Below are 23,326 nucleotides of genomic sequence, written 5' to 3'. Positions count from 1 at the left end.
ACGCTGTTACCTCCGTTGTCGTATGAGCTTTGGATTGTAGAACTCCCATTTACGGAAGTCACACCGTTCCGGCTTGCATCGTCATTGTAAATTTCCGCTTACTGCCGCACCAGTTTCGCTCTTCATATACACGGGGAGCGGACTGATTTACTCGATCTGACATCGCAAATGGTGGCGAAAGGGTGCCGCCACCTTCTCCACAGCGGTAAGCAAAATTCTAAATGATTAACGTGTCTAAATACAGATACGCTGCTGCTCCAGCACTAAAAATGCATTGGCCAGTTGTTGATGTTTACGCAGATTCAGCAGCTGCGTCGTTCTGAACATTGTGTAGAGTTTAATTTCCGAGTACACTTTTGTGCATTCCCTAGAAAGCCCATAATTTATTACTTTTCTTTTTTCTTTCTACTACATGTATTTTTACTGCTGCTTGTAAACAAAAGCGCAGCTACAACCTCACACAATGTTCTGATATCGGAACCCTTGAGACGCGTGCATGTATAAATAAATAAATAAATAAATAAATAAATAAACAAATAAATAAATAAATAAATAAATAAAAGATAAGTCTCTAAAGAAATAAAACCGTTCCCAACTGCACGCGCAAACGGCTATAATGTTTTCGGTCAGATGTGTTCAACTCGGGTCGGCGCGCGATTTTGCGCAGTCTGCTCCAAACTCTGGCCCATTTCGAGCGACAGAAACGAAGACGCACATTACGAATAAAGGTGAGAACGTTTTTTTTCCTTCCTCATCTTTAAGGGAAATCAGAAAAAGGTATTGTGAGTTTTCAGGAAAACGTCAGGAAGCTTACGGCAGAAGAATTACAACAAGCGATGAACGACTTCATTACCGAGGCGGCGCCACTCGAGTGCCGAAATGTGTGCGAAGAAACGAACGGGCCAGTGCGCAATACTTACACAGGGTGCTATCACACGCGACGAAGATCCAGAAAGATCAAGTGACGGCTTGTGATACGTCAGTCTACTCTTTCTCACTTTCCCCGATTCAAGAAAAAAACTGCCAAGAGCGTAAGATTAGTGCAGCACACAAAATATGTAAAGAAAAAATATATGGCAAGAAAAATAATATGTTTATGCAACAGTAGACAAAACAAGGCGCGCAGTCGCACAGGTTCCACACAGCACGCGTATACACAAAATTCTGCTAAAAGGATCGCAAGGCGCACAAACGTTCCAAGCCGCTGAAAAGGTTTTCCGCTCGCCGGTGCTTTACGTTGAGCTGCTTTGCGTCACCCCGAACGAAGGGGCGCGCAACGGCGCGAACGGTAGCGACTTCCGGATTAAATGGACAATAAAAATACAAATAAACAACCAACCAACTAAACAAACAAACAAACAAACATTATTGTGACTTTGTGAGCACGAAGGAACCGGTGCGGAAACAAGTTAAACCGGAGAGCTCGGCACCGCTTGGCCTAAGGGTGCGCGGCTACCCTGCAATGTCACGCTCCGGGGCGGCGGAACACTTTACGGTGACCTGCGTAAGTCACAAACTGCCAACCAGAAGGGAGAGAGAGAGAGAGAGGATAGAGAAAAAAGCTAAGAAAAAATATAGATGCAAAAGAAAAAAAATATCCCCAGCTACTGCGAAGATATGCTTTCTTTTTTTATTTCTGTGAACCATGCATGTTACTTGTTCTCCCGGTTCCGTGAGTCATCTGCTCTAACGTGCAACCCTCGTTTGTAAGCCTAAAAACAGGAGATGGAGAAACTGAGGAAACGGAAACTGCGAGACTTAATTCGCGAGAAACAGCTTTCGTAAACTTTTGTAAACGGTCCTCACCGTCGCTTCAATATAAAGAGCCACCTCCTGCCGCCCCTCTATGCACCCCACCTACCACGGTGGCCAAGAATTCCCAGTACGTACGCCCTTTCTTCATTTTCCTCTCGCGCCTCTTCCAGCGCTGTCCCGAGAGACTAGAACGCGACCGCTGCGTTTTTTCTTTTCGAAAAACACAGAACGGTACAGTTTACAACAACTCAATAAACATTCGCGCACCTGCAAGAGGAGGCCAGTGCAGAGCAACGTGCTTTCCATAGCTTGTTCCTTTTGTTCATTCCTTGTCACTGTGCGAGAACCCGAACCCCATCGTGACGGACATCTCGAAGGTGCCAGACGTGCTAAAGGCGTGAGAGTGCCGTGACTTCCAGGAGGAGGCAAGTGCGACGTGCTTTCCATAGGCAAACAGAGCGTCCCGACAGCTCGAGCCACCTGACCCCCCTCCAAAGCTCCCATTCAGATTTCTTGTTCTTCTTTCACCATTTCGATCTCAAATGCACTTACCAGCGTCCCTTATTCCCAAGACATAGAGAGAGGGAAGCGAGCGCAATATAAACGCGGCCAAAATGAGCCAGCGGGCTTCGCCGAACGTACTTCACTTAGCGCGAAGGCAGTCCAAATACTCCATCGTACGCATTCCTGAGAAATTTAAATTTGAACGACACCTAAAGGTGCCCAGTTTGTGAGCACCGAAAGGAGTATGTAGGCACTTCATCAGAACCCTTCACTTGAAGTGTGAACGATTTTTATGATTTTGATTCTGATTCCCCCGTTTTTACTCGCTCTGGGAACGGTCTTTGTTCGGAGCAATTCCGTTGTAATCTAATAAAACCATCTCTTCATTCTGCTCTATCAGAGCTTGCAGTTCACCCCTTTACGCCTAAGCTCGGCGTCTCCATAGGTCCGTGTCTGTTCGGGAAATACACTCTAGAAGACCTAGAGAATTGGAGCGAGCGAAGTGGCAGTCGAAACGCGCCTTCACTAACGGGAACAACGAACGGATCTTTTGTTTCTTGCGTTTTCGAGAACCGACGGCCCCTCGCGACCACCTCTCCAAACATCACTATAACGAAATAACTTCACACAGAGAAAGATGAAGGTGCCCGTGCTGCGCGTTTCCCAGGAGTGGACCGGGCCGCTCGACACTTTTTCGTTTCAGAAAGAGAAAATCCAGTTTTCACGGTAAACTCGGGACAGACAGCCTCCGTGTATTCGGGCTCCCTATCGCGCTATTTTTTTCACACATGCTCCAAATCTTTCGTAACACTACGCACAGTTTTGTTCTTTACTGTTGTAAGGAGCACCGGCCAGCCATTCAACCTCGTTTTTCGAGCAGCCCTTAAAAAAATAAAGAAACAAAAGATCCCGTGGGTCAAACACGGGCCAAAGCCACTGTAGTGCCATAACGACTCTCCTGTAGCCGGACTAGGCCATTCTTGTCTTTTATTCGGCCCAGAGCCAGGTCTTTTCCATCTCGACGGGTAGAACGCCATTTTCAATTCCGTTTCTCCTTTGCCGGCTTATGGGTCTCGCATAATGTAACGGGCGCGGGATTCAGTGCGGGCACGTAGTGTATTAGAGTATCCGTATGCATATCGATGAATCACGCGGCTAGAACGTGACTGCATTAGCGGCCCCTTCCCTGCTATATAGCAATGCTCGACTGAAATGAGCAGCCCGAATGACCGTTGAAATTGATCTCAGTAAATATGCTGTTGTAATAGAGAACGCTGATCACACACACGCACAAAAAAGTTAACCACAATATAGCAAACATTCCCCGATTGTATACAATCCAATGAACTTAAATTTGGAAGAATAAAGGGCAAATGAAATCGCAAGAATGAACTTAGCAAGGCGCTCTGTCGACAAAGAACAGCAGAATAAGTAATGTTTAAGCGATGTACCAAATTAGCAAAAGTCATAAATCCTCCTCAATATTGTTGCGGTAGAACAAAATAAAGGAACTGCGATGAAAAATTGTGTTGCGTCTCCTCTTCACATCCTGACAAATGAACAACCAAACAACTTTTAACCGGAAGCTTCATTCATTGTCCTCCACGTACACGATAACAAAGCTCCATAAAGAAAAAAAAAAATTTGATCACAATCATCAAGAAAAGGCACCACGCTAAGGGAGCATTTGGGCACTAACGCCCACAGCGTTGCACTTATAGGACATTTAATAATTAACCAATGGAGTGTCACAGTACCAGGATTAATCTGTGCATCAGCATGGTGCGTCCAGTATGCGATGATGAATGCAATGATGAATGAAATGTTAGTACAGACCTGTCGGAGCCCGTTTCGCATGGCGAGGTTCCAGCGAAAGAGAGAACACGTTGCTGATCTCCTGCCGGATCGGATGTGCTGACCGTCTCGAAAGCACTGCCACAACCACGGTCATCTGTCAGTCTGGACAGCACTTCCGGTACTCCAGGCAAATCTCGGAAGTACAGCTTGAAGCACGCTGTTGAACAGCGACTGCCGTACGTTCACAGCTTACGCAACGAATGCGCGAGATACTCGTCCGCCCTCCCGTCCTTCAGGACTTCATTCGCGTTTCCCCGCTTAGGTAAGAACCCGCTTGTTTACTCGGAGCGTATCCCTACCCTCATTACGGGTGACCGTGTTTGTTGGCGCACGCAAACAGGCACTCCTGACACTCTCGCTACGGCTGTTTTGCTTCTTCGTTGATTACCTGTCATCAGGACTGTGCGACACACATCCCCATTTTCTGCTTAGGCCTTTTCATCCTTTATTTCACATACCTACCCTCATTTGCACTACTATCATTACCTCTGTTCCTTGTCCGCGCACTTCCTCCCTGTTCCCACTTGCAGATGTCCTCGAGCATTTGTTGTTTTCTTTTCCTTCTCTGCAGTTTAGAAGTTTGCTCTCACGGCTTTAATACTGCTTTCTCCTTAGCAAGCGGGATGCAAAGGATGATGAGGCTACCATATCTGCACGTTTTCGCTTCTCCTCCCATTAGGTCCCTCCGCTTCCACGCGTATAGGCAACGGATGATACTTATCGACCCACAGACTGCCTCTTGCGCATTCTCAGTTGGGCTCTTTCTTGGACGCCTTCATCCATGTCGTCTTTCCTGCGATTCTATCGAACTGATTTCCTTCTTGCCTCTACGCATTGCTGTTAGAACCCTATTCCTTTAGCGCACCGCTTCCCTCGATCTGTCTCCTCGATCTGCCTTGGAGACTTCGTTCTTCCGAATCTCTTCTCGGCATCCCTCGCTTCCAGATACCCAACGAGGCAGTAAGGCCTGTTTGCGGCCCTGATGGAGGACTACGGCCTCCTTTTTACGCGTTTTACAGCCGCGTGGCTTCCCATTGTCGCTTCGCACTTTCCTAATCAGATTTTCTTTTTCTACCGCCAGTTTACAGGGATTCATTTCTCAGCTCCGAGTTCTCCATGCCCGAGCCGGGCGTTTTTCGAGATATTTCGTTAACGCTCCAACTTTCGTCAAGTTGCCAAGCGTTACCGATGTTGCTGGCATCGCCGAGGGTTGTTTTTCATTTCATTTATCTATACCCTCACGGCTCGAGACCATTACGTAGAGGAGTGGTAAGATTCAAAAAAATGCATGAGAAATTCTTGGCTATACAATGTTAGCTAACGATTGACGAAAGCTTACGACATTCCAGTGTTCCGCAATCCAGGTCCAGGTCAGTAGGATAAATATGTAAGAGCCAGCCTTTGGTGCGATGTGTGTTAATACCGACCTTACTACTATGATTCTGCGTGAGGAAATATGGCATGGTGTGGAAACTATCAAGTCGGAGCTGTGGGATGTGGTAATAGACTTTTGTTAAACAAACAAAGCCTGGTGAGGTTGGCGCGGGATTCAAGTGAGTCAAGTTTGAGTATCGTTGCTGTAACGGGTCGTAATTTTTTTTAGTGTTAACCAACGCTTCGCACTCTACGTTCCCTACTGCAGACTCAGCTCCCCTTCCTAAAGGGAGATAAAACGGGGCAAAACCAAAGGTAGGAAGGTTAACGAAGGAAATATTAGGGTCCGCTATAGCTTACACAGGGGTAGGGAAGAAAGCGACGCTGAGTTGTGATGGGTTTTTTGACGTCCTGAAGCAACATAGGAGTTGCGAGAGACGCCGCAGTGGAGGGCGGTGGGTACATAAGGGCGAAATAAAGCAAGCGCGCTCTTTATCTTGTGAGATGTAGCGCGTTTTCACTACACCACAAGTGCGCTAAACAAAGGTTTCAAATTTTGTATTAACCTTATATTTGTGGCGGTTAAAACAAGTACAGAATAGCTCTTAACTGTTTCTCATAAATCATATCACGTAGATGTAACACTTGTAAGCGGGAGCGGAGAAACAAATGCTGCGATTGTGAGTCTATGCTTCAATCAGCTGGCCCAGAAATATACACACTGAACATGCTGCAAAATGTATGTTCAGGAAGTAACTGTTTAAAAGAAATTATGCAAATCTAACGCACATGGCGGAAAGTCATGGGAAGCGCACTAAAGGCTATACAACACGTAGTCATGCGTTCATATGTACTTACTTTCATCATGTGCCACGTGCATTATCTTGCAATGTTCGAGTTTATCCCCGCAACGTTTACAACAATAATGTCATACGATCTTATGTTATGCACTAGACCGCTCAGGCGCTTTGCCGAAATGCTAACACCAAATCAGGCGGATGCATAGTGTTGGACGTCTGTGCAGCGATGTTACTAAGGCGAACCGTCTTCTTTCCTGGAGAGTAGCGCGTGGGCGAATCCACGCCGGCCAATCACTCCGTTTTTCAATAAAGAGCCTTCTCTATGTATCTTTCACGAAGGCGAAGAAGATGTATGATGTTTGTCGACGGAAGAACAGCGATGGCAAGTGAATGCACAAAGAAGTACGACACACATCCAGGGACATTCAAAGATGCTGTACCTCATGTGCCACAGTGGCACACAGCCATTCTTCGGGATTAGCCAGAAATGTGAACCCACCCAGTGCCATATGTCGAATGGCCAAATCAATGATAATTCGCAATGCAAGGAATCCGCTGAACATAATGCGGTATTCCACTGTGAGACCGGTGCGCTTTAGACACAACTATGAGCCGACACTATATGTTAAAATTTTGCGCACGTTTTTTTTTTTTTCTTTAATGCAGGGTGGCGGTGCGCTCGCTCCCCTACTTCGTCGGTCGGCTTACAGGGCGAATATAAGTCTGTCTTCCGAAACCTGCATTAGGTAGCTCGTGCAATAGCGATTAGAACGCGGCTCACAATGCTACATCTTTATATCGTACCGCGCCCGCTTGAGTCAACAAGAGGCCACAACCATCACAATCAGTAGCCGCAACGGCGGCGACAAAGCCATGTAGTAAGCACACATCCTTACAAGGTCCTCACACTCGTAACGTTCACTCCGCTAGACAGAACAGCTGTCCCAAGAGAAACTGTGGAATTGAAGCCCATCTGCGACATCAAGTATTAAAGGAAGCGGTCAGCCACGACGCAGCACAACACTAAGTCGTCAATGTTGAGCCACCCTTTTCCAGTGTAACATTTTCCTCGAGTCTTGTGTCCTAATTGTGTCGCGACCAATCTCTTTAATTATCATCAAGTTGTCAGTTGCTTTAAAAGTGCGTTTAAATAAGTGAGAAGCAGCTGTCATCACCGCCGTACGGCGAGAACGACTACTTTGGTTACTTTTATTTCAATAAAAAGAAATAAAAACTGCGGCATACGAAAACTTCTTTATGGTTAGAAATAAGTGTCCTACACATTCTAATAATTAGAATGAGATTACATTTGAAGTTGCCTTTTGTTTTGCCCTTGCTGCTTGGACTTCGTAAAGCCTGCAGTGTGTGGTAACTGAAAAATAAAATAAAATAAATTCATGGCCTTTGTTCACAATAACGTAACTAAAAAGAACATACAAGACAAATGAAAGATATGAAAGAACAGTTGGTCATGCGAAGTCACCAATAAAAATGTGGCTTGTTTAGCTGGAATCGCGGCGTCTGTAGAATCTGTTTCGCAATGGCAAACTGTATATGAGGTTCGTTTGACGTTCCACTCGAAATATGAAGTCCTGCACTGTGTGTTATCGAATAAAACAAATAGAACTGTCACATGCTGTCTTCCTTGGACATGACGAGCGCAAAGGTGTTTTTGCATACCCGAGTAGTGTAAGGGAAGCCATAAACAATTTGTTAAACACAAGTCTGTCGGGAATACGAATACTTACGAACACATTACGAGCGGAAATGATGCGCAACACGTTTTTTTTATTGCGATAGCACACTCTTAAAAAAGTTTACACCCTTCGGGGCGTATCTTGTCCAGCAACAATAATCGTCATCTGCCTTTCTTGCGCTTCTTTTCTTTAAAGCTGCGAGCATAGCATGCGACATAGAATTCTCGACAGGAAAGTATATAGCGAGCGCTGATTTTCCAAGAAATGAAACGCAAGCAAGGCAGACGACGATTATCATTGTGGGTCAGCATAAGCCACAAAAGGTGAACGTTTTTAAGAGTGCACTTATATAGACGCTCTGGGCACGTTCTCGCCGTCACCGCGGACACCGCTGCCATCGTGCTGTTCCACTATCGACAGTACATGCACCGTTCGCACGTGTGGAAGTTAAATTAAATTATGGTGTTTTACGTGCCAAAACCACTTTCTGATTATGAGGCGCGCCCTAGTGGAGGAATCCGTAAATTTAGACCACCTGGGGTTCTTTAGCGTGCACCTAAACCTAAGTACACATGTAGGTGTTTTCGCATTTCGCCCCCATCGAAATGCGGCCGCCGTGGCCGGGATTCGGTCCCACGACCTCGTACTCAGCAGCCCAACACCATAGCCACTGAGCAACCACGGGTCGTGTGGAAGTTTAAAGGGTCTCCAGGGACGCGGAGTGCGTTTGGCTGCAAAAACGAAAAAACGAAGTGGACGCACTGTCAATGGTCCACTCTATCGGCTTGGTGGCGCAGCCAGGGCAGCGCTCCGCTTTCGGCCGCTGGCATGAGCGGTGTGCGCATGCATTTCCAGCACTTGCAAGTAGGCTCGCTTTAGCATACTACCGTATAGACTCGTGTAAGGGGGCGCACTTCTTTTTCACAATTTTGACGAAGTGCGATTCCTACACGGGACCAAACCTTCTGGTCAAAATGGTGCTGACGCGGCCGGCGACTTGCGCACATCTCGTATCTTGCGCACACCCCGGCCCTGGCCACCTAGTATCGGTGCACGGAAGCAAGCAGCGCGCGAAAATTCACCGATGCGCGCGCGCTGCATCGGGGCACCGAACGCGATCGCTTCTCCGTTGAAATTTTTTTCCCCAGGGCTGCCAAGTTTGGGGTGCGGCCCTTACACGGGTGCGGCCATTAGACGAGTCTATACAGTATTAGCACTCTAGTGTTCCTCCTTAGCTGCTCTGTGCACGCAGTGTTTGAGTGGAACAGGCCGTAAAGGTCAAGGTAAACTTATCTAATATTCCAGTGGAGGAACGGTTGCTCGTTGGCCTCATATCGTGCACCATCCAGGTGCGACGCCTACAACGCCGCTGTCGGTGCTCCGCATCGCGCCGGCGTTGTGAGACGCAGCTGGCAGCTGTGTATGGTCAGAACCCCCGTATACTTAGAACACCTTCCGAAGAGTCCGAGCGCGACGCTATTTATTTTATGTAGTTATACATACTGCAACCATAAGAGGGTTATCACAGGAGTGGGGTACAAAATCAAAGGTACAAGGCACACAGCAAAGCACTAGTGTAAGAAATATGTTGAAAAAGATAAAGAAATGGTATCAATACATACATATATGCATATAAACATAGCATATAATACATGGTCCTAGCAATCACGGGCATCAACCAGTGATTGCCTTAACAAAGCTATCAAGTGTCAATTTTCCTATGTTTCCTATCTGGTTCCACATTTCAATGGATCGGGGAAAAACACTATACTTGAATTTGTAAGTCCCGGCGTACAGGTGTGTTATATTTAGAGGGTGAAAATTCCGTGTGTCAGACGCTTTAGCAAACTTAACGTATTCCAAGGATGAGCAACGTGCAGAGTTAGCAGTGGTGTAAAACCGTTTTAAGACTTTCTACACGACACCGCTCCACTAGCGAAGAGAGGTTCATGGAAGGAAGGTAAGAAGAATGGGAAAAGTCCTTGTCGTAACGCCTGTATATAAGTCGAATAGCTTTTTTTTTTCTTTCTTTTGGACGGATTTGGGTTTTTTTTTGTATGTGGGATATCAGATATAGATTCCAAATGGCACATCCGTAATACAATATGGGCTGCACTAGGGTTTTATAAGTGGGCAATTTTGTTTCTTTAGGGGCTGAGCGCAGAGAACGCTTTAGGTAACCTGGACGTGCTAGAGCTGTAGAACATGTTGCTTGGATATGTTTGGACCAGGATAAATCGTGTGTGAATAGAATGCCAAGGTACCTACATTAAGAAACATTTTCTAGAGGAATACCAATGAAACATTATGGAAGACGTGATTGTGTAGTAGCTGTCGAGAAGGACATAGAGACAGTTTTGCGAAAAGTGAAGTTCGTCTGCCACTCGTTACACCAAGTACAAAAGTTGTAAAATGCTTTATGCAGAATGACGTGGTATCCATGACTGGTAATTGTGTAACAGATGACACAGACATCGGCGTAAAGACGGATTTTAGTTGGTAGCACGTTGTTAGATAGGTCATTTATATACAGGAGGAAGATAAGCGGACCTAAAATTGAGCTCAGCGGAACATCACAGGTAACATCAACGCAGGTGGTTTTGCAGAATCGAAACAAACCTATTGCGACCTATCCGAGAGAAAACTAGACATCCAGGTAACCAGGCTAGGATTATTTAACATACTATGTAGTTTATGCAAAGGCTTGGAATTTACAACTGTATCAAAGGTTTTGGAAAAGTCTACAAATATGGCATCGATTTGAAGGCCTAGGTCAAATGCGTGGCAGATGTCATGAGCAAATTCAGATGTTTGCGTAATGGTGCTGAGGCCGTTGTGAAATCGATGCTGGAAGACTTAAAATATTGTTGGCCTCAAGAAACTCAAAATGATGTTTGTAGACGACATGTTCTAAATGTTTACTGCAACTAGAGGCTAAGGAAATCGATCTGCAGTTGGATAGGTTGTGTTTTCTTCCGGACATGTTTACTTCCAGCGCTAAACCTTGCTATCACTGTCAATGTGCGATAGCAAGGATTAGAAAGTTAGTTAAGCAAGTTTAGCAAAGCTTAGCAAAGTTTAGCAACAGGCCGTTTTGCACGGGCAACACTGCCATTCTTTTTGCCACTGCAGTAAAATATAAAAATTCGCTTCTCATTTAGGTGAAATCTAGCCCACATAAGACAGCCCACGGTTCATCAGACTGTGTTTTAGTGCCCCTCAAATGCGTTCACATACGTACTTTCACTCATGCTGTATTTCGTTTAAACCTTTTCAATTCTCAATATGCTTACGCTCAGCAACCAGATGCTGCTCTTACGTTTCTCGCTTCATTCATAACATTCCCCGAGGGATGCCCCAAGAAACCAGCCGTACACAGGACACATAACTCATAGATAAGGGATGATATATTACCTGTCATAGAGTCCGGTTGGCTACGTTACACAGTGGAAGAGGAAGGAAGAAATCGTAATTCAATTTAGGGAAAGAAAGGTTCCGTAACTGCATGCATATGCAGTAAAGCGCCACTTGGACAAAGACAATAGTGAGTGGAGGTGTTTGAAAGCAACATACGTAAACGAGAGCCTTTAGAAAGATGGTATTCCTGGGCCGTATAGCGTAAAACTATTCCAATATGTTTTTATTCCAATCTTCTGACGTCAAATTTGCGTAACCACCGACGCAAGCATCGGGCGGTCATCCGCAGGGTTGTCTGAACAGACCAATCAAACGCTCCTCTCGTTCATAGGAGGTCACTTTTGTTTGCTTCAAAAACGAATAACATTGCCTGCACTGAGCGGCTTGTCTTATCTAATTGGCTCACAATAGGCGAGGAGCATGCTCATGTGGAGAGGAATTCGATGGGGCGGAGCCACTGCACTGAATATCGATAACCGGATGAAGAGGGTGGTGCCGGCGCCTGCGATTGGTCCGCTTTCTCTTACTTAGGTTGCAGTGGCTCGTCAACAATCGCGGCGGCATGTAACGGAAGCTTAAGAATGACGCTAAAACAAATCCTCAGCAAAGAAAGGTTGGCAGAACTAGGTCGTAAACGTGCCGAAAGTTCTAGAAAACGTTACACGGCCACCCAAAAAGTTTTATTACGACCAAATAAACCCATGAGCTCCGGCAGGGGCGAGTAGCCAGTGCCGGAGCGATCGGCAGTAGCCATCTTTTATTCCGTTTGGAACGGGGCAGCCTGCGGCTATTCAGAAGAAAATTCAGTTTTGTTCGGCATATTAATGCACCTTTAACGCGTGCGCGTCACTTTGACGGGGTAAGCTTTTGCGGTTTTGTGACGTCGCGGGAGAGGCAGGTGAAGTGGGTGGAGCCCGAAAAACTTTGGACCAATAGCCGAGGGCTAATGGCAAAAAGGCGTCGAATGAGAAATAACTATTTTTTTGTTTTGTTCGGTCAAATTATGTATAATCAGCGTGTACACGTCATATCAGGTGGGGAGGTATCGCGGTTTTCGTGACGTCGCCTGACAGACCGGTGAAGTGGGGGTGGTCCAAAAAAGTTTTTGACCAATCGCGGTGGGCTGATTGCAGTATTGGAATAGAAAAGTTTCGAATAGTTTTACGTTATAGCGCCCCTACAGGCGTTGTCGAGAACACTGCACATCATTTGAAAAGGTCGTGTCAGCCACGAATAAAATTGTGTGCCTCTTACATAGCGACCCAGGCTGATGCCACCTAACACCAATTTCCCGGTGCTAAATTGCGTACATCAACTTGGCTTTTGCAATAAAGCTCAGCTTATCGTAAGTTAACGAAGTGCATGACACGTTTCAGAAACAGATCGATCAATCTATAAACTTCCACGCATCGTCTCAACGAAGCTGCAACTCCCCCCTTCCCACATTTGTACGAAACGCAAGACATAACACTGCACAGAATTTATCCAGGGTAGTTCACGCCACGTTGAGTCAGCGCCTTAAATAGGGGGACAGCGAGAGAGACTGACCTTGGAAAGTGCGCTCACGTCGAGTAACTGTAATGTCTCTTCAAACGACTCCCGTCACGTATGTCGGTCAAGGGTACTCGAGGAAAGGTCAGACAATTACTTATTTCCAGTCTACAACGCCCTTCATTCATTGATTCACGGTAGGAACATTAGACAGTCACTCGGAATGTGCCGAAGAGGTATCAGACGAGCCATTACACAAAACCCCCATCAGGCGCAAACAACGACCCATTCCTCTTCTCCTTCAACACGTTCCAACCAACACCTCTCGCCGACTCACCCGTACACACTAGTAACGGAGTTTACAGCCATAAGCATTAGGCAGTTTCAAGGTCCGGTTCCCCTGAAGTTCGGCAAATTCGATACGAGGAAATTCGGATTAGCCGAACCAAAGCCCAAGAGACGTCCTCATAGCTCTCCATTAAAATAACGTTGGCGAATCAGTTGTATTTTGAACCACCTCACTACAACGCTGGAGACAGAAAAGTCGCAGCCGCATTTTTAGACCCTTGAAATAGATTTACAGCAGTGCGAAATGAGGGCAATTATGTTTTCGCCGGCTTGCCCACCAATCAAAATTTTGTCAAGTGACGAAAGTGTGGTAAGATCAGGTGATAGGATATCACGCCGGCAATAAAGCGGTTATCGCAGACCTCTGAGGACAATATATATAAACAGACAACGCATCATCGCTCTGTTGCTTCGCTGCTGCTTCTGGAGCGAACTTGCATGTATGCTTGACATTATTATTTGGTCTGTTCGTTTCATAAATTGCGAACGCATATTTAAGCTGCCTAGACAAGAAAGTTTCAGTCCCTGAAAGCGCTCACAGCAATATATATATATATATATATATCTTAAATCCTGGCAGTCCAGAGGGCCCGCGAGTGGGCCGTCAGGTTTCACCTGATGGTCCCCGAGTGGGCCTAGCCAGATCTGAAGTGAAGGCGCTAAAATGACGGAGGACAAAGAAGAAACACACACACACACAGGGTCATTTTAGCGCCTTCACTTCAGATCATGCTTAACCAACACGCCCAACTATGCATCCTAACGGCCTAGCTAGGTGACGTCGAGTTTACTCGCGTCTATTGTTGACCGAATAAAGTTGTTTCACTCACTCACTCATTCACAGGGCCCAAATGAGAAACATTTTGCAAATTTGATGCGCCTCTGCAGATTCCCGCAGGAGTATGGGTTCCCAAAAAGAATGCGAGAGAAGAATAAAATAGGTAAAGAAACAAGTTTTACAAAAAGCCTACTTTAAAAAAAAAATCTTTAGAAAAACTTTGGTCCCACTTTTCTTTTTTATTTTGAATGGCAGTTCCCTTATGCAAGGAAAAATATGTGTGCGATATTATGTTTCTTTTGGTTTATTCACAAAAATGTAATAACTGGCCAACGTGGCCGATGTTGAGCATGCCAGCTTCACTGTCCCGAGGACTTCTTTCGGCTTGTGAGCATATACGCTCTCTAAAAGAAAAAAAAAAACGGAAATAGTGCAACGGTTCCCACAAATGAATTTTCTATTGTGCATTCACAGAACAGGCCGAAAATTGAAAGAGTCGAGCACGATGTTTGTAATTTGCCATTGCGCCTGGCAGAAGCAACAAATGCGTCGCGTACGCTCGTCTATCATACACTTCAGCCGGCACTCCCTTACATTACGGCGATGGATCAAAGATATGCTTACATTTCGTTTCAAGCGTTCTTTAACCATAAAAAACGGCATTTCGTCCTTGTCGCACCCAAAATCATGGGCCAGATTAGAACTGAAGGAATCCGGCGGTTAAAGAAATATTTCAGCCCTTTCAATTCCTGCCGCCGGCTTCTTTTGCCAAAGCAAAAATATTCACCTGCATAAGAATGCCCTTAAGAATACCCTAAACAATGTGAACTATGCCAATATGAACGATGTGAAGGGCTGCATTCAAAGTTCATTCCTGTGCGCAGCCTCCCGAAAGCAACTTTGAAGTAAACGCGCGCCTTTTTTTTACTCCTGCTAAAAGGAGGGTTCGGAACCAAAAGCAGACTCGATAAACCAAACTACGATGAATCAAAGAAAGAAAGGAAGGAGAGATAAAGGCCGAGAAAATTAAGAAAAACAATAAGATTCCCTGCACAAGGCTCCGCTAGGTCGTTTTGTCGACGACAAACGAGTAAAAAAACTCTTTCAGATGCCCAATGCGATAGCTGACAGAAAGGTTGAAGAACCACTGAGGCTTCCAAACCAGGGACCAGTTTTCCGCGGTAGCGGCTCAGCGGTGTCGCCAACTGATACGGATCAGCAACTCCTGGTGAGATCCTTGCCGGGAAGTATCAAGACCGCAGAGGACGGATCCAAACGACAAACACACTAACGTCGCTATTTACCGGCGCGATAAGCTTTTGATACACAAGAAGAGCCGAGCGCCAATCGGAGTCTCTCTTTCCCCTGTCCTCTTCACCGCGCACTCTTTGTTGACATTTCGCTTTTCCTGGCGTCCCGTTTTCCTTCCTTTGCTGTCCCCACTTACAGCGCCACGCTGACGGAGGACGCCGTTGTCTCTAGTTCCATGCAGCGCCGCACAATGGGTAAATTCAGAGCGCGAAATACTGGGACACACAATCTGAGGCACAAGAAAAGGCAGGACACGGCGCTACTTGCAACTGAAAGTGTATTCTAAAGGTTAGGCACTTTATAAACCCGACATGTCCTACGTGATCAAACTTCATCAAACGGTTGAGAAGGGAAGAGCGCATGGCTTTGGGTAGCTTCTGGTTATTAGTCTAGTATTACGATATCGGAGATACAAGATGACAAGGCGACTTATTCCGCTCATGGCAAAACTCAATTCTTGGAATTCAGTGCCAGCTGCTTTAACAGAGTTACCGCCACGAAGCTGGTTTTGGAACTGCAGCCATTTATGACATTTCATGCATGCACTCTAAATATAGTAACTTTTACAAGATGAACATTGTCTTTTTTTTTTACCGGTAACCGCATTATCATCCCTATCCTTCCAATACTAATGTTAGGCGTAAAATAACGTGAAGCATATAATTTAGGTCAATTCGAAGCAAAATTAAGAGACGCCAGAAACAAAGATTCGATTCCAATTGTCATTTTGGAGCACGTATAAAGTGAAACTCAGCGCTGAAGATGGCTGCGGGTGTGGCAAACCAGTTTTGCGGCCGTCTGCAAGGGGAAGGAAATTACATGAAAGGGAAGAATTATCATTGATTCATGAGTAACACGAAGCCACAGAAGAAACCCATACGTTTTCTCGGCTCGATAGCTCCGCAGGTGAAGAAATACGATTTCCTGACCTGACGATCAAACCAGCGATCAAGAGCTTACCGAGTAGGTCGCTATACTAACTCTGAGATAACCAGAATGCAAGCGGATGACAGCCCGAGGCCGAATCATAATCGCCAGCTCGAAGTGCAGCACCACCAGCACTGCTTACAGCGGGTGTACGTAACTTAAGCCAAACTTTAAATATATTGCAAATGCCACCTAACTGGACAGAAACAATGGAATTTTCTGACGTAATAGTTATGCGGAAACCCGCAAGGTGCGTAGAAGTCATTAATAAAGGGACAATGGGTGGATGTCTCATTTTCCATTTATCAAGGTAATGTTGTTTGCCGTCGTTCGGAGATACTAACATTATTTTTTTAATGCGAAAGCACTATGTGCCTCATTACGCGAAAATCCCTTGGCGTCGGCATGACTGAAATATGGTAGCAAAAGTGGCCGAGGGCGCAGAGTTTTACACGTCAAAAAAGTGCTCGGATTGACATCGAATTTCACAGGGACGTTTCTGTAAACGAAGATAATTAAAGGCTTTGAAGAGAACATACGATGAATCTAGGTCTGGGTGGGAATCGAACCCGGGCCTCCGGGGGCGAGGCGAGCCCGCTTCCCCAACGCCGCAGCGGTTCCACGGTTCTGGCTGACTTTTTTTTATGGGGTTTTACAGATCTTGCCAAAATCATGACCTGATTATAAGGCAAGCCGTAGTGGGGGACTCCGGAAATTCGGACCACCTCGGGTTCTCTAACGTGCACCTAAATCAAAGTACACGGGTGTTTTCGCATTTCGCCCCCATCAAAATTCGGCCGCCGTGGCCGGGGTTTCAGGCTAACTAAAGGTCCGCCTTGTGCGTGCGTCATTGGGCATGTGACAGCGCAGCCAATGGGGAGGAGCTGACGCCACCTCACGAGTGCATAACACGAACGCGTTCATGGCGTTCAGAGGTCTACAAATTGTATAATTCTCTCGCATTTCCACACGTAAGGAGTCTTAAGTGTGTGTGTGTGTCGAATTTCTTACTTGCATGCCACCTAAGTACATAATTCGACCTGATTATTAATCAACTTCTCAAATATAATAATTAGATTAAAAGCGTCAATGAGAAAATTGTAGAACAACATGCTCAGTAAGTAATACAAAAAAAAATAATTTCATGTGGCACGTATTGAGCAACAGAAAGCTGTATCGGGAGCTTTTCGTGTTGCTCTTCGATTCCCCATCGAAACATTTATCTAACTATATTAATTTAGAAGGTCATTAATTAATTAAGACTACTTATGCAATTAGGAGGAATGCAATAAATAATCTGAGTATTTCCAAGCGACGGTAAACAACATTATCATGGCTCTGTCCCGCTAAGTGACATTCGCATATTTTCAAAGTTTGACTGAAGTTGCGTGGAACACCCGGTACAGTAATGAATTCTTCGCAAATCAACAAGACGCAGTCATGGCTATCGCTTGGAAGCATTCGTGATGACAGCCCTAAGCCTACTTTCACCCAGAACTTGATGCCAGCGAGAAAAGCAGGGCTCTCCGCACGGACCATTATCGCCCGCCGCTGTATAAACAAATATCTCTGCATCCGTGCACTTCGGACAGATGCGCAATGCACGACGCATCTCTCCGGTTTCCCACATGGGAGATGGCTCTGGGGATGACAAACTTGGGCCGATAAAATGTAGGGATTCCATTCGGTTCTCTCCTTTTTATTTTTGCGCATAACACGCCGTTCACGGCAGGCACCGCTCAAACCATTCACGATGCACGAAAACGTGTATCACTGAAACAGAATCATTACATAGTGTCGACCGCGTAGCCGCTACCTTGTAGCGTCCCCTTCTCATCGCCCGCATGGATAACTCAATATCCCAGTCGTCCAGCTCTCACCAGCCTGACACTGATGTGTCCCCGTCGCACTTGCGCACTGATTAAAGCATGGGTTAGCCCGCCGTGGTTGCTTAGCGGCTATGGCGTCGGCGTGCTAAGCACGAGGTCGCGGCATCAAATCCCGGCCACGGCAGCCGCATTTCGATGGAGATGAAAACACCCGTGTACTTAGGTTTAGGCGCACGTAAAAAAAACCCCAGGTGGCCCAAATTATTCCGGAGTCCCTCACTACGGCGTGTCTCATAACGAGATCGCGGTTCGGGCACGTAGAACCCCATAACTTTTCTTAAAGCATGGCTTAATATGGGGGCGTACCGCCAACATGAGAGGGCAGAGGGCGCGCGGTTCATGTATGCGCAAGCTTACCTCCGTTGATAATTCGCGTCGCCGCGTGAGTGCATCTGTGCGTTGCACGTGCCTAGGGTACGGCGGAGCGCCAATTTGCTAGTCTACTGAAGCCTGAACCACACAGCACTGCAGCCAGCGAGAGAGGTTAAAGTATAACTTAGTGCGGTTTGCGTACACACAAACAACACGCCGCCTTCATTGAGAAGCACTGCGATCGAGCAGGGTGATGCGGACCCACAACTTGCCCTGTGTGTTTTTTTCGCCGTTCATCCCTCTTGCGCTATCTGAGGTTTCTTGAGAAGCTAGAAAATAAGCGGACGCTGACGCACTTCAGAAAAGCTAAACTCTGCGTACTCTCCCGCACCCCCCCCCCCCCTCAAGTTTATGAATAATTATAAGAACGCAAATATGTCCAGCGAGATTCAGTAATGAGCAGTATACATTTAGAACGCCACTCTTGGGACAAAGTCCTCGCGTTCCTAATCCCGCGACCGTGCTTGCCTTCTTTATCCTTGCCACCGTTATGAGCACGTGTGGGTCGCGAGAAGGTGAACAGCGAGAAGGCAAATAAAAAGAAAAGCTAAGGAAAACAGGGAATAATAATAATAATAATAATAATAATAATAATAATAATAATAATAATAATAATAATAATAATAATAATAATAATAATACGAAGGCCTGGAACAACGTATCTTCTCTTGCCATTCGTGCACTGTGCAGCGATGCGCCATTGCCATCCCACATTTTGTTCGTTTATTCTTCTACCGTCGGCGTCACCAGTATCTCTCAAATTAACGAAAAAAGAAACGTTAAGGAAAATAAATAACATAACGAAATAGAAAGAAAGAAAGAGAGAGAGAAAGAAAGAAAGAAAGAAAGGAAGGAAGAAAGAAAGAAAGAAAGGAAGAAAGAACGAAAGAAAGAAAGAAAGAAAGAAAGAAAGAAAGAAAGAAAGACACTGCGCATTCTGGAGCAGTGCCTTAACACTGCCATCGGCGTGCGTCGTTCTGGGTGTGACAAAGTGTCCCCGATGGCGCCGGGTGGCTGACGGCGCGGCCGGGGCCGCTGATTTACGATGACGACTTAGTCTCGAGGTGCCCTGCCACGGCCAGTGGCGGTGTCCCGAGTCCTACTCATCACAAGCATGTCCGCTGCCACGGTGGCGCTGCCGTCCCCTTCGTCCATGGCGTCCGTATTTATAATCTCCAGCATAGAGATAACCACAATAGAAGTGTAAGCAGGTTCTACTTGTAGAGAAAGCGACGACGACGACGACGCGCGGTGTAGCTCGCAAAAAAAAAAAAAAGCTTCGTTTTAAAATTGCGTTAGCAAAAACTGGCGAGAGAGATTACTGGGAGCTGCAAGCTTGACCATTCAGCCGGCATTGACATAGTAACTATACTTGCGGACAACTTTGTGTGGCAATGAAGGGGAAGCTACAGGATCGGCGCTGCTGCGAACGTGCTACTTGGTCTTAGTAGATCGGTAGCGTTTGACAGTGCTTTGGGTTTCTTGGGACAGATACTGATTCGGCGTAGCTTACAAGTGGGAAGCTTTCGCAGTTTGGCCAAAAGCGTGTGAGAAACAGAATATGAAGTCAAATTTACCACTCTGTGGTGTGTTTTGTCTTATTTTGCTCTTGTATGCAGGATGTTATAGATGCAGTGAGTGTTGTTGAAAACGCAAAGGCCATGACGTGTTCCAACTCCTCCTCCCCCTCCCTCCCCCCCAAATATTTTTCGGTGCTTGCATCACAAACGCAAAAAGGAAGGCCTCCCAGATCGGCTTTCGTTACTCCGGGGGTGTGATTTGGGTCCCACCTACTTGCAATGTATGTGCGCAGGAACTGATTGCCGTCACGCGCTTGGAAACATGATTTCCTGAAAACTTGTAAACGTAAGGCTCAATAAACAAAGCCACAAACACGAAGATTACACAAATTCACGTACTACCCGCCATTACCATGCTAGTTAAAAGACCACAGTGTCAGAATTACCTCTAGTAATTATTGTATGAAACACTAGGCTTTTCAGGGTATGCGTCGCGCGTCTTTGTGCCAGATTGTCAATAAAAAAAAACACTGCTGCAGTCGTTAGACGCGCAACGCGAACGCGTCGCCAGCGCACCGCACTCCCTAATGCATCATGGTAATGTCATGCACCATGAATTTATGATACGTGAAGCGCTTCAGTCCTCGTGCGATGGGGTCCGAAACGAGCTCGCGCCCATTTTTCAGCGACTGTGCCTCAGCCAATGAATGGACGAGCGCAAAACCAGGCGCCCCACTTTCGCTACCTTCCCTTTAATGCGATGCGCGCTACATGCATATGAGATCACTGGAGAGGATTTCACCCACTTGAGCTTCAGCTGGCGTATTAAGGCGACGCACCTTCCTAGCCCATCACCCTTGCTTCCACGAATGCGAGCCGCTAGACAGAGATTGATGCGATGCGCTACTGTCGCATTCACGTTAACTCGGCTATCATAATAACTTTGTGGAATTTGAGGGTGGGAGTAAGCATGCGTTATATTACGGAGCTTCAACGTATCGCAATATCTAAGCGCCAGAGACGCGGACGGCAGGTGCAGAGCAAGCAGCTGCACCTTGATGCGATTTATTGAACCACGAAGCGTAACAAACGTTCTGGCGTGTCTTGCTGCTTCTTTCCTGTCAAATTTTTCATTCAAGCTTCCCTGCCCTCCGGTGGGACTAAGCGACGCAAGATCGCGACTCTGCGCAGCTGTCCACCTCTGCGTGTATATAGTATTATCCTGTAACAGGTATCACGTAGCTACGTTACTTTGAGGACTGCGTCACGAAGCGTAATGCGAAACGCTAAAGGCTATTCCAAGCGATCCGGTGATCCGAAACAAGTTACCGATAGGTTCTCAAACCTGCGCTTCAATCACAATCGCTGCACAGGCTACAAAATGGTCATAGTAGTTACCTGTATGTGTTGTTTATTGTAAGCTACGTACTTACTCTCTCCCTTTCTTTCTCTTTCTAGTCCCCTTTCCCCCACCCCCAGTGTAGGGTAGCAAACCGGATGCTGTTCTGGTTGACCTCCCTGCCTTTCCTACCCTTGCTTTCTCTCTCTCTCTCTCTCTGGCAGCAGTGTCAAATGGATTTTTTTTTTCATTATTTAGTCGCCAAGTTCCAAAAGAAGCTGCTCAAGTCAAGAAATTCATTAAGCAAAATAATAAAAGCTATGCACTCTAGCTACGACAAAAACGCGCGCAGTGATTTTGGAGCGAACTCAAAACGAGAAAAACATAGAGCAGGCAACCTCGACCGATTTCGATGTACACCTCATTCAGGAGGATCACCTCCAATCTCTGTTATCAGTTACGCGTAAAAATGGTGTGATTGGGCTAACGTCATAATATCACGCTAGGTAGCTTGCCACTTTGAGAAATTTATCGCGAAAATAAAAGTGGAGCGCGCAGCCTTTAATATAACACGCAGTGGTTTCCTTTCCCATTCGGCGTGGCTCTACTGTACATATACAGTAGGCGGCAAGCGAACGAACCAGCCGTATAAGAGCCTCGAGAAATTGGAAGAAACAAAAGCAAGCAAGTAAATAACATGGAAAGAGGAACATATGACAAAACGACACGTCCCGTGTATTCCTATGAACTTCGTAGAGGCCGAAAGAGCGACTATGCACACTTCCCGCTGACGCACAGTGAAAAACGGAAAGGAATGTAAATATAGACACGAGCAATAACACTGGCTTCGCATAATACGTGATCAGCGACGAGGCAAGGCAAACCAACCAAGTGCTCAAAAGGTAACATCGAGCGCCATAAAATCCAATACATACATTACTAGTACCGTATCAAAGTATGACACAAAGAAAAAACAACAATGAAAAGGGCAACAAAAGTTCGCCCACGCACAAAAACAAAATAAGAGAAAAGAAAGAAAATAATAAAGTGAAGATGGAAAGAATCACTGCAGCGGTGTGCAAAAAGCTATCCATTAAAGGAAGACGTGACTGCGCAGCAAAACACAGCATTAACTGGCATCGATATAGAAAATTTAAAAAACTCCCACACAAGAGCCACCCCCTACCCTTTCCCCCTCTCTTTTCTTCTCTCTGTCCAGGCCTCCCTGCCCACACGCGCGCAGCGACCTATCAAATCTGAGTACAGGCGGCAAAACATTCGCTGTACACAGCCCAACAACCCTGTCAGCGCACTCTAGATACTTGGACTTCGCTCGTTCTTGCTTTTATTCCTTACTTTAACTCGGGAGAAGACGTGTGCATAGACTTACAACCATTCTCGCCATCGTAACAATAGCTGCATGACGACCATACACAACGTACGCAGGCTTAATTACACCTCTCTTCAAAGAGCATTGCAAGATAACACGCATTCGGGATAAAAGAAATGCATGGACACGAGTGGAAAAAAAGAATACATTCGGCAGCGGGAGAACAGCCATATACGCTGAAGCCGTGAAAGGTTAAACCATGGAAAATTAAGCCACGGCGAAGAAGAAAAACGAAATTGATTTAGTTTTACTTTTTCGCTTTCCCTGTCCGTGGTACGCCAGTGCGCGTGTGCATGTGCGTATATGTGAAATGAAAAAAAGGAAAAAAAAAAGATGAAGAAAGAAGGGAATGCTTACATAATCACGCCAGCCTCCCACAGCGTGGTTAAACAGTGTGTTTATATCTTGTACGCTGGAATTGCATAAGTAAAACAAAACATTATTCACTAATTTTAAACATTCTGCTATTCGCTAGGAAAAATTATTAGCGAATACAGCATCGACCAGTTATGATTGTTTCTTAGTATGAAAAATGCGCACTGCGTTGCGAAATTTAA

At 45.9% G+C, this 23,326-nt stretch overlaps 1 long non-coding RNA gene across 6 annotated transcripts in view; it reads left to right on the top strand.

The window, feature by feature from the left end:
• The first annotated feature begins 425 nt into the window (after nucleotides 1–425).
• LOC129384371 (uncharacterized) overlaps nucleotides 426–23,326 on the top strand; it is a 430,482-nt gene continuing 407,581 nt past the window's right edge. Inside the window, exon 1 of one of the 6 annotated variants that reach the window (XR_008612103.2) lies at nucleotides 426–728. This is a non-coding gene — a long non-coding RNA (uncharacterized lncRNA). Of the gene's footprint in view, nucleotides 729–15,159; nucleotides 15,250–23,326 lie in introns of those variants that run through there. The other 5 variants (XR_008612104.2, XR_008612102.2, XR_008612101.2 and 2 more) reach the window with 5 other exon arrangements.

This window comes from Dermacentor andersoni, chromosome 8 (assembly GCF_023375885.2).
Source record: "Dermacentor andersoni chromosome 8, qqDerAnde1_hic_scaffold, whole genome shotgun sequence".
Classification (NCBI taxonomy): Eukaryota; Metazoa; Arthropoda; class Arachnida; order Ixodida; family Ixodidae; genus Dermacentor; species Dermacentor andersoni.
This window is presented reverse-complemented; position numbering and strand designations above follow the sequence as displayed.